This window comes from Pelobates fuscus, chromosome 12, assembly GCF_036172605.1.
Source record: "Pelobates fuscus isolate aPelFus1 chromosome 12, aPelFus1.pri, whole genome shotgun sequence".
Taxonomy (NCBI): domain Eukaryota; kingdom Metazoa; phylum Chordata; class Amphibia; order Anura; family Pelobatidae; genus Pelobates; species Pelobates fuscus.
In genome coordinates, this window is record NC_086328.1 from 78,937,825 (window position 1) to 78,952,517 (window position 14,693).

The following is a 14,693-nucleotide window of genomic DNA, read 5'->3' on the forward strand; positions in this document are numbered from 1 at the left end:
CACCGATAAAACATTTTCCGGCCCGAATTGTGTGCCTGTCAGTTTGGGAAGCGCTGCTATATAGTGTTAGTGATACCGGAGAAACTGACGGAAGCGAAGCACAGAGAGATGGACACAGGTTTCTTCAGGAAGGAAGAGATTCTTTATTGGATCACCGATCGGGACTCAGAGGGACTAATGTCACCAAAATACCACAAGTTCTGAGCCCCGGACAATAGTGCAGGCTCCTTATATAGGCACATAACTCCTCCCATATTAAGCTCCACCCGCACATTCTCTTGACCAATCAATACAAGTAAGAATTAACTTCCTGCTTGACCGCATGGCTTGTCCAGCACAATGGAGGAGGGGAATACTACATCCTGTATTCTTGCACATGCTCCGTACACTACTGATCGTATCTTGCCTCGTGCAACCAACTGATCGATACGTCAGCATATGCACGTACACATGCCACGTGGTAATCTCGGCCTACTAAATTTATTTTTACCGAGATTCCACCACATTAGGAATACAATTTTGGATTCCTAACACTATAATATGCCTTTAGATGCTCCATCAGTTAGATATCAATGTAAGGGATAGGATTCCAAGTAGAAATGTGTTGCCTTGGGCCCAGCAGTTGTCAACTATGGCCCTGAGATCCTACTGGTTTCTTTCTTTATTTTGACTAGGAACTTTTTGGTTGGCCACACCAACAAACTTTGACTGAGCCACACAATTGATAAAGATTAGTGTGAGGCTCAGGGATAGCCTTAAATAATACATGCATACTTCTATTATTTATCTATTCTTGAACTTTTCTGTGGACGCCTACCTATCACTTATATGTAGCCAGTTGATTCAGGCCTCACTTTTACATGATATTGATAGAGTTTGATTTGAATTGTCAGCGAAACTCATAATAATCAGCTTGATGTGGAACTGAGCCTATGATCCGATAAACATGTCACACCTAATACATCACAGACTTTGTATACAATTTAAGCTTTAACCACTTCAGGACCGGACTGTTTTGGCCATGTTGTAAGTTAAGGACCAGAGCTGTTATAACACTTTTTTGGTGTTTGTGTTTAGTTGTAATTTTCCTCTCTCTCATTTACTGTTCCCATACACATTATATTTACTTATCTACAAAAGCTAATGAAATAAACTGCTAAATAGATTCAAAATACCCAGTGTTTACCTGCTTCTTTTTTTTGTGCAAGTTATAGGGCTATAAGTACAAGTAGGACATTGCTGTTTCAAAATATATATTTTAAAAATGAATCAATAGTGACATTGTAACACTGTTATCTGTCATAAGTCTGAATCACAGCTCACATGTACATTTTTTTTAGTAGCCACTTAGTCACAAACACTGGCCAAAGTTAGCATTTATATTTGTTTGTGTGTTAAAAATGCAAAAAACAATTATGAACGCTAACTTTAGCCAGCCTGAACATGCCCCATTTGCAATACCTTGGGTTGTCTTCTTTTGCAAATGATATGCCATCATGGGGGTAATTCTCATTCCTGGGCTACCATACGCTCTCAAAGGCAACATAACCAACCTGGCAATTTTCAATGTAAAAAAATTTGACCCTGTAACATTAGAAAACTCTATAAAACCTGTACATGGGGGGGGGGGGGGGGGATTGTTAAACTCGGGAGACTTTGCTGAACACAAATATTAGTGTTTATATCATCAGTGAAAGTGCCGTTTGTTTTTGAAAAATGCAAAAAAAGTCACTTTCACTGACAATATCATCACTGTGATATGTTTTACTGTTTTGAAACACTAATATCTGTGTTCAGCAAAGTCTCCAGAGTAAAACAGTACCCTCCCATATACAGGTTTTAGGATGTCATAGAACGTTACAGGGTTAAATACAGTGCTTGCAACTTAAATTTGTTGGACTTTTGGCCTGGGTTGTTAGTCAGGTTCCCCATTTGGACTATTTCTGGAGCTGACGTCGGCGGGGGAGGAGAGGTCACCAACGCCGAGGGAGCCCTGCGCTGGAATAAGTTAAGTAGCTGAAGGTGTTTTAACCCCTTCAGCACCACTGGAGGGGGACCCTGAGGGTGGGGGCACCCTCAGGGCACTATAGTGTCAGGAAAACCACTTTGTTTTCCTGACACTATAGTGATCCTTTAATTATGCTAAAGTTGGTTTGGTGCTTACTGTCCCTTTCATTTTAATTCTATGCTAATATATATAGATCCTTTGATTACTACAAAGGATGTGGTAAGTAACTTGCCATTTACCTGGTACTCTGTACAGTATGTGAGGGCATTGGGAGACATCACAGATGCATTTTGCTGCCCATGCAGATAATACTGCAGAGGTACACAAATTACTTTAGATATTCTATGTGAAGCTTACCCCACTGGACTCTTTGGTGGACAGTTTGTATCTCTTACAGTAGGGAGGCAGACAAATGCGTTGAGAAGTATGAGCTGAATATAAATACAATAAACTGAGATGATAGTAGAAATAAAAAGTTGTTTTAATGGGCTTCTCCAACCCTTTTTCTGGACTGCAATCAGGAAAAGAGGGAGGATAGGCACAGCTTTCTCTTGCAGAACGTGATGACAGACATACAGTATACACAGAATATTAGGCACTCGGAACAGAGCTGTGAGCTGCTGAAGTCAGGTCTGCCAGGGTTGCAACTAGTCCCTGGCACACAATGGTCAATAACTCTGGACGTGCAGTTTTTCAAGCTGAAACACTGACCATCCAAAATTCCACCACCATGACCACGTCAGAAGTGGTCATGGTGGTTGGAGTAAACCGTTAAGGCTGGGATTACTCTGACACAGACAGCTAGCTTTCTGATTCTGTCATTCACTGCTGTTTTTTCTTATGGCATTAGAATCTTTGTATTGGAGTTTATTGGACAAACTGTTACTCTGATAAGAATCGGCAAGAAATGGTCGCTTTGACTGGACCATTGGTCGCTGTGAATGGACCATTGGTCGAGCGTCACTATGCACGTAGAATCCCTATGTCAAACAAAACATTGTCTTATCACACGCCATTTTGCAGTACTAGGCCCAGGTTTGTTGGTAATTAAATCTTTGAATAAGATCACTATTAGTAAACATATTGTTTATGTCCAAAATACATGTTATGTCGAACACGAACACGAACACCAAAAAGCAACATTCTAGGACAAAGGCTTAAAAAAAAAAAAAAAAAAGAAACTGACTTTAATACACATTTAACATGTATTTTGCTTCTTGACCCACATACACGTTTATATATGTTGTAGAGATTATTGCTAGAGTGTAATTAAAATAAAGGGGGAAGTAAAGCAGCTGTATTATTTCAAATTAAAAGACTGTATTTGAATTGCATTGGCAAAGGCATCAGAATGCTGCAAATGGGTGGACAGCCAAAGTTCAGAACATAGATTATTATGACAATATAAATGACTAATCTCAAAGTTAAGAATGTTCCTCGGCAAAAGTAAAACCACAATCCCTAGTTTGTCCTTTTCTTGTAAAAAAACATAAGCTACATATATGCAGTTTTTATCCAGAACATGCATTCTAGGTAGATTGAATGCAGAATATTTTATGCTGTGCCAGTAAGAGCACATTTGCAAGTTGGGTGAGGTCTAGTAAACACTGATAAAAGGATTATAAAGTATTCTACATTTGTGTGGATGTTTAACCATCACAGCAGTAGCTAAAACCTCTGAGGTTGCATGATAAACCTTTGGACATTCCCCTACTAGTGTGAGAGCAGCAGAGGACTTTGAGGAAGGAAGTACCTCTCATGATGTGTATATTTAGAAACCATCCCTCCAAATGTTAACACTTGTAAAGGTTTTTTTGGTTGTTTTTTTTTTATATAAAATGGCTTAATTGAAATTGGTGTAATAGTTGTCGTGTAATGAAAACCCGAAGGGTAAAACACCAACATATTGCCTATGTGCCAATAAATCCACCGTTTTTAAATTTTAAGGCTTAGGTATAAAGTAGCTAGATGTTTATAGTACCAACTTGTGTCTCCTATTATTAAAAGGGACACTATAGGATCAGGACAACAAACATGTATTCCTGACCCTGAAGTGTTAAAACTACTATCTAACCCCCCTTACCTCCCTAAATATAGTAAAATATTGTATTAATGTCTGCAGCTGCTGGCTCTGCCCCTGATCTGTCTGCTGACATCATCAGAAGTGGTGGTCTGAGTCTGAGCCAGTCACAATGCTTTCTCATAGGATTGGCTGAGAGTGTCAAAGAGGTAGAAACACATCCCTGGCCAATTTGCATCTCCTTATAGAGATGCATTGAATCAATGCATCTCTGAGGAAAGTTCAGTGTCTGCATTGAGAGTGGGGACACTGACTGGCAGTATTGCGCAATGTGCAGCACTGCCACAGGAAGCACCTCTAGTAGCCATCTGAGGAGTGGCCAGTAAAGTTAACATGTAATTTTCTCTGAAAAGATAGTGTTTACTGCAAAAAGCCTGAAGGGAATGATTCTACTCACCAGAACAAATACAATAAGTTGTAATTGTTCTGTTGACTATAGTGTCCCTTTAACTAACTGATGCACTGGATTTTCACATAAAACACTCGATCAAAAGGGCACTTACAGCGTTCCCATCATTGGTAAGCTTACGTTATGCTCTAATGAAAGATTGTAAAATGTCAACTATGCATTGTGCTAGCAGAGTTGCCTGCAAATGTATAGATTTTTTTTTATTTTTAAATGCTGTTTTAAGATATGGTACCTCTCTTCTGTCAATCTCTTCTTGGCACAACCCACTTTGTTGAAAACTGCTTGACAGGATAGAACAGAAGATAAATTGTGGAGACTTTTTTTGTTTCATTCCAGGGAAAGGGGAATGGAGTGACAGATGTCATTCCTTTCAAATGCCTATACACTGGCATTCTAAAACTAGAATGTTAGTATGATGAGGAAGGTGCTCCCTGATTAGGGAAGTATTTGTGTAGGAGGGAACTGGAAGAAACTGCATGTAGCACGAAATGCACCATATGGTTTTATTGTGTATATTTTTTTCCCTTTTGTATTTTTTTGTACCCTATATATGGTGTAATAAAATTGCATGGCACTGATTTTTCTAAAAGCCTATTTTGTTCTCTGGTGCATCCAGCCTTACTCTGTGGTTCATTATATATTTGGGGGCTGGAAGAAGGCAGGAGTAGGGTGGGTAGTAGGTATTGCATTAGTGTAGTACTCACAGACAGTGACAGCAACAAGGAGGGAGGGGGGGTCTATTACAATGAAATGTGTTAATTATTTAATATATTTTATAAATAATATGATTTAAAATTATAAAATTATCTTTGGAAAGTGCGTTATCATGATCCATTTTTAAACTGGAAGTCATCTTTGGTAATACAGTAAAGGGTGGAATTTTCCAACTGTTTTAAATTACCGGTAACCTTATTGCAGCGTGCCAATTCACTTCACAAATCTAGTGAAAAGATACCTGTATTAGAAGAGACTCCTATATACTCAATTGCTATTTATAACCGTGTAATCTCCTGCTTGGTTTTAGAGCACAAATTACCATTAAATCCCGTGACTGACAGGAGGCTTTGCTTTTTTTCTAGGGTTATTAAAGGGACAGTCACTTTGTTGTATAAATTAGGATGGAATTTATTCTACCTTTGATGATGTGAAATACAAAACACTGTTCTTAGTAATGTGTATGGTTGAGGTTTGTAAGGGGAATTCTTTACAACATTTTTTTGGTGGGAGGCACTTTTTTCACAAAAAAATAATTTGTCCTTTTCTTATGTGAGTGTGTGCACATGTGGTTTTTATTTTTATGAAACCATTTACATTAGGCTTTGATAGTAAAAGTCTAAATAATAAGCAGAGATAATGGTATCAGAATATCACAATATTGATCTTGATATTACAGAACCTTGTAATAAAGGAAATTCAGATTAATACATGCAGTGTGGGTAGTGGATGCAATGTGTAAATATGTGCGGTAAGAACTCCCCACTCCCCCCCATTCCCCTTAATGTTCCTCTCCTTTATCTTTTAGTGCTCCCCCCACCCCAGTGTTCTTTTTCTCTTCCCTGTACCTCAGTGCCCTCCCTTAATGTTCCTCTCTCTCCAACCCTAGTGTTCTTCCCCCCTGTCCCATAGTGTTCTTCCCCCCCAAACCATAGTGTTCTCCCCCCAGTGTTCTTTCCTGCCCCCCCTCCCCTGTCCCATAGTATTCTTTCCTCCCCTGTCCCATAGCATTCTTTCGTTTTTTTCTCTCCTCCCCTCCCCATTGTATTCTTTCTTTCCCCCTCATTCCCCTGTCCCATAGTGTTCTTTCTTTCCCCCTCCCTCCCCTGTCCCATAGTGTTCTTTCTTTCCCCCTCCCTCCCCTGACCCATAGTGTTCTTTCTTTCCCCCTCCTTCCCCTGTCCCATAGTGTTCTTTCTTTCCCTCTTCCCTCCCCTGTCCCATAGTGTTCTTTCCTCCTCCTCAACCTGTCCTATAGTGTTCTTCCCCTCCCCTGTCCCATAGTGTTCTTTCCTCCCCCCTCCCTTCCCTGTTCCATAGTGTTCTTTCCTCCCCCTCCCCTCTCCCAAAGTTTTACTTCCCCCTGTCTTGTCTCCTGCAGTACATGAGATTCAGTCTCCTGTACCCGGCCGGACTGAGAGGAAGTGCTCTCTCAGGGAGTACTTCCTTTCAGTCTGGCCGGGTACAGGAAGCTTAAGGTCCTGTACCGCGGTGCGCACTGCTCCATTCGGCCACGATACACAGAGTGCCTGGCAGCCGCTTGTGCCACCTTATGGACGCGCCGGGCCACGTCATTATCGCTATTACCGGTGATTATTGGCCGATACCGATACTTACAAAAAAAACGGCATATCTGCAAAACTGATAATCGGTCGATCCCTTGTTAAAACAGTTCTGGTGTTGCCATGGCAACAATAGAAGTACACTAAAGGTGTAGGTGTTGCCATAGCAACTGTCCCAGGAACCTATAAACATATTGGTGTTGCCATAGAGGAGACTCTAAAATAGTGGTGGGCAAACAGCGTATCCCCAGATGTAGAACTACAACTTCCTTGATGCTTTGACATCCTAAATGCTGCAAAAACATCATGTCAGTTGCAGTTCTACAACATATGAAGATCTACCATTTATCCAGACACACAAGGTTAATTTTGTGTTAAAATATAAAATGTATTTTTAGCAATAAAAGTGGTCCTCACTTTACGACCTACCTGTTTTACGACTGCTCACACTTACGACCAGCTTTCTAGCTTGGGGATTTAAGGGATTCCCCACGTTAGAGAGCTGGTCTATGTTCGGGGAATTTTCCCTGAACATAGATTAGAGGGATTCCCTGCTCTGCTGCGCTTGTCTATGTTCGGGTAAATTTACCTGAACGTAGAACTGCATGCATCCTTACTTACCGACAAATTAGTTTTACGACCGGGACGTAAGAACAGAACCCGGTCGGTAAGTGTGGAGTCTTATCTGTATCTGTATACGATGCATTGAGATTTTGCAGTGACTTGTAATTCCAATTTTATATGTAGCTGAAATAGTGTACGGTTGAGTGAATTTGTCACTGCATTAGACCAGGTGTAATTTTTACTGCAACACTAAAGCATTAGAATTACACACCTGTATTCCTAATGTTTTAGTGTCCCTGTCCCTAGTAAAATATACAGGTCCTCTTTATTTGTGCTGAAATAAAGAATTTACTTACCTTTTTCTAGTGCCATGGAAGCTTACTTCTCCTCATCCCATATATTCATGGAGGAAGCAGGACCACCTCTACAATGTCTAAATCCAATGCTCCCCATAAAAGAGCATTGGATGTTCATGCTTTCCTATTTTGGCTTTCACATCACATGGCCTAGATTTAATCTATAAGTGCACCGGAAACTTCTACATTTTTAAGGGCACTCGCTATACTCAAGGTTTCACGAGGATTTCCAACACCTTGTGAAAAAAATGTGAAGCAAAACAAGCAAGATTAATAAACTGTGCCACAATAAGGTAGAAGTAATGCAATCATTTACACATGGTTATACATATAAATGTACATACACAAAGTTGATAGAGATCTTAACATGGTATCAAGCTTTGGGGAACAGAAAAGGATATAATAGTTCAATATGAAATAGAAATTTAGTGGATATATCAAAAAGGCACTCATGCTTTCTAGAGCTACTGAAAGCTCAAAGGCACAATCCCCGTCTTAGGATATATATTGCAAAAAAGATGTTGAGCACTCCTTATTGTGAAAAGATAATCTCTTTATTGGAAAAACAGCAACATTTCGACTGTGTGTCTTTGTCAAGCCATGTATTACTTAAAAGTCTGACTGGGGGGGTGGTATGTCATACTAGTGTACTTGAGCTTCAACTTGGCAAGCAACCCTGCCAGTCAAAACTGACTTCACCATGTGACTTTGAAGAAAGGCCTAATATGGTCAGAAATATCTTGTATATGTACTGGGCAGAATAACCCTCTTCACTCCCTTTCCGTTAAAACGGCTCAGTCGCTTTTCATTACTTCATAATATATAATCTTTATGAAATACTGATCAAGTATGCGTTGCAATTTCACTGAAGGCAAAGTAGGAAATACTTTGTTTTGTGATAAATCTGAGTTTGACAAAAGCTGACAAACAACGGAGCTCCACCGTCAACTTTTGTGCAATCCCAGCAATCATCACAATTGCCAGCTTGAAGGATTCAAACATTTGTCTATCCATAGACCTCAGTGATGTACTTTCATGGCTCCTGGCAAATCAAGCACAAGGAGTCAAAAAAGACAGCAGCCACTGCGAGGGTCAGCTTGCCCACATCGGGTTTATCACTTTCGGGGATCTTTGTGAAATATGCTAGGATCCCTAAAAGTGACATATCCGCTTTAATCGTAGGATAATGAACATATCTCATAAACCTCTACACCGGAGGTCTTTACTTACAGTGGCTCATATTGGTGTATTATGAATCCAAATGGCTCATATTGGTGTATTATGAATCCAAATGGCCTGAGAGCGCTGCACTGTTTTTGGGCTACAAGTATTTCACGAGTAAGCAATGCAGCAACACTCCAGAATATAGTAGTTAATATCTTTAATGAGAAGCATCAAAACCATAAATATGCCCTCATTTAACATGAAAGATATTTAACACCTAGCATTTAACAACATCTTGATTGCTTCTGAATGTTCAATGCAATTACAATAAATGTTTATATTACCAAAATAATCTGTTTTATAAAAATGCAAATGCATTTTCTTTTTGTTTCTACCCAACCCCTCCCAAACCATGGACTCAAAGAATGAGAACAATTGCAACAAAATAATTTTCATTAGGCTTAAGTGTTAGACAATTCTATTTTGTATGTTCTGGTTTGCAGTTTGATTCTTTTAGAACCAAAAAATATAAGCCACTGGTTTGGCTCTCAAATATATAACTAATGCATCATACATTACCTTGATAATTCAAGATGGCTGCCAAAACTACTGTGCCTGTCCTCAGGAGAGCCTGGACCTATTAATCAATTTTAGTTTTGAGAGACAATAGAATCCCCTCTGATTCTCATGGGAACAAACTGAATTGAAAAACTACAATTTCTGTTTTCCATTACCTCATGTTTGACAGGCCTCAAAGAAGGAATAATTGGCTGCAATCCCATATTCAAAATGCCAAAACTGTACTTATTTGCTTTCCTTTTAAAGTACAAGCTTATTTTTGGCTATAGCAGACCAACTGTAAGGTCATAGTTTGCCTTTTTCTGAAGAAAGAGGAAAATGAAGTCTAAAATTAGCAATTTCCAATGAAAATGGAAACTGTAAGCTGTATACATAGGGAATGACATGCTGCCATTGTTTATTCATTTTAGAGAAGTATTTAAATGTGAGAAACGCAAGCATCCAAGCAGCAAACTTTATTTCCCGCCCAGCCACACAGACCTTTTATAGAAGAACACATTTAAGGAACTAAATATACTGATATTGGTAGAAAGTTAGAATGTGCCTAATATGGCACACTTGTTTTTGAACACTAGAGAAGTATAATGTACACTCTGTATGGGGTAAATATTGTGAGAGAAAACCTGTACACATATGTATGCTTCTCCCCCCTCCCCCCTCCCCCCTCCCCCTTTGTTAATTCTTTAAATAACATTCAATATGTTAAAATCAGATGTCGAATACGACTCTTGAGATGCAAGACTTTTAAGAATGGAGTTTCCTAAATAGATGTTGAGTAGTGTAGAAGATTTGTGTTTGCTATTCTAGGAATATTTGCATTATGTGAGAAAATGCCTTTGCCATCAGCTATCACTCAAAACATCTGATAGGACAAACTTCAAGGCAGATGGAAATCTTCCTTTTTGCATTCATTTGCCTTTTCCCAAATTTGTGTGTGTGTGTGTATATATATATATATGTATATATATATATATATATATATATAACAACTTGTCTTATTTATATGTTTTTTCTTTGTTGCACTGGAATTTCCATTAAATACCTGCACTTCATCGTTGACATTCATAACCTATTTCTTTTTCTATCTACATTCTTCAAAGAATTTCTTTGGATAAACTAGTTTGTTTCATATATTTATTCATTTTTTTTTTTTTGGGGGGGGGGGGGGGGGGAGAGATTTCTTTCTGTCCATTCAGGTTGTTACCTCCTATTCTATCTGAATATTCTAATTTACCTCAAGATCATCCAGACATTGTTTAAAAATGTGTACAGAATCTGGTGGGCATATAATTTCATATTGTTGTTTTTACCGTTGAAATTGATTTCTATGTCTTGGGCAAAATCTTCTCTACTCAAGTCTAAATGAATGACTTTTGTACTTTGTACATTCCTTGTAAGGAACAGGCTACCAGGCACCAATTTGTACTGGACCTGTACATTTTTTGTATTATGTTCTCATATCCCATCAGATAGTGCTCACTAACACAGATTTAACCCCTTAAGGACTAGACTGTTTTTGCGATGTTGTACGTTTGCGACCAGGCCTCTTTTTACACTTTTGTGGTGTTTGTGTTTAGCTGTAATTTTCCACTCTCTCATTTACCGTTCCTATACAAATTATATATTGTTTTTTTCAGGACAAAAAAAGGCTTTCTTTACATACCATTATTTATATAATCTCATGTAATTTAATTTAAAAAAAATAAAAAAATATGCTGGAAAAATTGAAAAAAATACATGCTTTTTTTATTTTTACTTGAAAAATCTTTTACTCATCTACAAAAGTGAATTAAAAAAATGCTAAATAGATTCAAAATTGAGTTTTAAAATACCCACTGTTTACATGCTTTTTTGCTTTTTTTTGCAAGTTATAGGGCTATAGGTACAAGTAGGATATTGCGGTTTCAAAACATACATTTTTTAAATTTATCAATAGTGACATGTAACATTATTTATTATCTGTCATAAATCTCTGAATAACACCCCACATGTACAAATTTTTTTTTTAAAGTAGACAACCCAGGGTATTCAATATGGGGTATGTCCAGCTTTTAGTAGCCACCTAGTCGCAAACACTGGCCAAAGTAAGCGTTCATATTTGTTTGTGTGTGAAAAAAGTAAAAAACTAAATTGAACGCTAATTTTGGCCAGTGTTTGTGACTAAGTGGCTACTATAAAAGACTGGACATACCCCATTTGCAATACCTCGGGTTGTCTTCTTTTGCAAATGGTATGTCATCATGGGGGTAATTCTCATTCCTGGGCTACCATACACTCTCAAAGGCAACGTAACCAACCTGGCCATTTTCTTTTTTTTTTTTTTTTAACAATCCTTAATTTTTTTTTCTTATTTAAATTTTTATTTGATTTTAGACAAAAAATTAGTTACACATATCTCATACAAAAATACAGAAGCAACAATAAATACCAAACATGCAATCTCTACACTTACTTCTACCATACATCATTCTTAGGACATACAGAGTGGGTTTAGGATACAGCATACGTAGGGTATATTATATATTTCTTACTCTATAAACTTTTCATGAATCCGAAGTGAATTAATGAAACTACTCTTAAGTTTCTATGATTTGCAGACACATTTTTCCCATCTCGTATTTTTGTACAATATCTTTCCTCCTATAAATACCCATCTCATTCTTAATCTGAGACTTAAGATGTTTCTCCCAATGTTTACAATCAATTATTTCAGTATTTTTCCATCTTCTCGCTATCAGCATCTTCACTGCCATGAAATAATGTAGAATCAAAAATTGTTGGTATAATGGTAAATCAGGCCAGTGAAGATGTAGAAGCGTCATAACAGGAGATTGTTCTATCAGAATTTTATCCCATTCATATAATCTTCTAAAAACCTCATCCCATAGTTTCTTAATTAATAGTTGTATTGCCCTTGGCAAGAGATTTCCCTACAAAAGACTTTAGTCTTAAATACCGATAGGCCTCTACTTGAGAAAGGCCAAATTCTTTAGACAAAGTTAAAAAATCTTTCATTTTGTCCCTTATTATTATATCATCCAGGATTTGAATATTCCGATCTTTCCAAGAATCTATTTTTAAGTCAGGTATTAGGGCTTCCAGTAATTCTATCTCCATAAAGCCAAAAATATTTCCCAAAATGTTTAGTTTTTTCCTTAACTTAAACCAATTATTAAATAAATGTTTTAGTATTGTATTTTTAACTTCCTTTCCAATATTCTTGGCCATTTTCAATGTAAAAATATTTGACCCTGTAACTTTCAAAAACGCTATAAAATCTGTACATGGGGGGTACTGTTATACTCGGGAGACTTTGCTGAACACAAATATTAGTGTTTCAAAACAGGAAAACATATCACAACAATTATATCATCAGTAAAAGTGCGAAAAATGCGAAAAGTCACTTTCACTGACAATATCATCGCTGTGATATGTTTTACTGTTTTGAATCACTAATATTTGTGAAGTCTCCCGAGTAAAACGGTACCCCCCATGTACAGGTTTTAGGGTGTCCTAGAAAGTTACAGGGTAAAATACAGTGCTAGCAAATTAAATTCTCTGGACTTTCGGCCTGGGTTGGCAGGGAGGTCCCTCAAATTGCAATTAATAAAATTACTTAATTATGTAAAAATATTACATAAATATGCACGTAGAATTTAAATATACATGCATATTTATATATTTGAAGTCTACGTGTATATTTATGTAATTATTTATGTAATTTTGTATATGGACATATGTATATTTTGTATTATTTTTATGTATTTATATATACATAGATATATATACAATTTCATTCTAAGTGTATTTTGATCTAAATATATATATATTTTAATATTAAAATACAGTTAGAATAACATTTCATATAGATATATAATTGTTTTTAAAATTTTTAGTATTTTTAATTTTTTTTAATTTAATTTACTTATTTGTATTTTATAATATATATACAATATATATAGTTATTATATATATATTATATATATATACGTGTGTAATTTAATTATAAGTGTATTTTTACATTAATATAAGTACATATTAATATAAAAATACACTTAGTATGACATATATATGATATATAGACATATATAGGTTAGTTTGACATGACCTATGTTTCATAAAACCATGCTGATTATTGCTAATAAAGTTCTTCCCAATGAATAGGGCTATCCTAACTATACGATATGCCCAGGGACTAATGAAAGTATTTAGAAAATTGGGCAAACTAGATGGGCCGAATGGTTCTTATCCGCCGTCACATTCTATGTTTCTATGAATTCCTGAATATTATCCCTTAATAGCCCTTCAAATACTTTCCCACTCACAGTAGTAAAGCTCACAGGTCTATAATTTTCAGGCAGGGGTTTTGAACCCTTTTTAAATATAGGAACGACATCTGCCTTCCTCCAATCCTTTCATACAATTCCTGAACGAAGAGAGTCTTGAAAGATTAAATACAGAGGTTCACTTATTTCCACACTTCGCTCCTTAAGTACTTGTGGGTGAATACTGTTAGGTCCCAGAACTTTATTTACATGTTCTTTAACTGCTGTAGCACCTTGTCTTGAGAACAATTAATGTAATCCACCACTAGAGGATTACTTGCATTGACATCGTCAGGAGTAATTGTGAAGGGTTACGCAGAATTTGCAGAAAAGGCACAAAATGGCATAAAATCAAGTCTTTACTACATTAAATAATCCACATAAATTGTCAGGCCTTTACAACTAAAACATGAATGCATGGGATTTATATTGTCTTCAATTGTTGTTACTGAAGATAGATTATCTTAAGTGTTTATGTAAAATACACTGTAAGATGGAAGATAATAATTTTTTTTATTTTTTATTTCAGAGTCTGCTAGAGTGTCTTGAAGAAGACAAGTATTGAAAAGAACGTCTTTCTTATGGACTGCAATAAGTACAAGTGCGTATCTATATTTCCACTAGCAAATGTCATTCATACGAACTCTGGATTTCCCATTCTGAGTAAAAGATAGAAGTGTCACAGCAATAAATTAACTTTCATACAGAACTATAGAGTTTAAATCCAGTTTAATTTCTTTAGTGGACAGTTACATAAATGTCCAATAGACCTTTGCTAAAAGTGCCTTTTTTTGGCATGAGAATAGATTTATATTATTGGTTACACAGGAATTGCTGACATGCTGGCTTGCAATATATATTGTGGGAACTGAGTTATTCAAACCACCTCTAGCTTCTGTGGTGAAGAATTCATTATAACCCCTAATTTCTCA

At 36.8% G+C, this 14,693-nt stretch overlaps 1 protein-coding gene across 1 annotated transcript in view; it reads left to right on the plus strand.

Moving 5' to 3' along the window:
• LOC134579456 (USP6 N-terminal-like protein) overlaps nucleotides 1-14,693 on the plus strand; it is a 170,237-nt gene that overhangs the window by 88,743 nt on the left and 66,801 nt on the right. The window contains exon 3 of the mRNA XM_063438752.1: nucleotides 14,291-14,362. The gene's annotated coding sequence lies outside the window, so the exon portion shown is untranslated. The remainder of the gene's footprint in view (nucleotides 1-14,290; nucleotides 14,363-14,693) is intronic.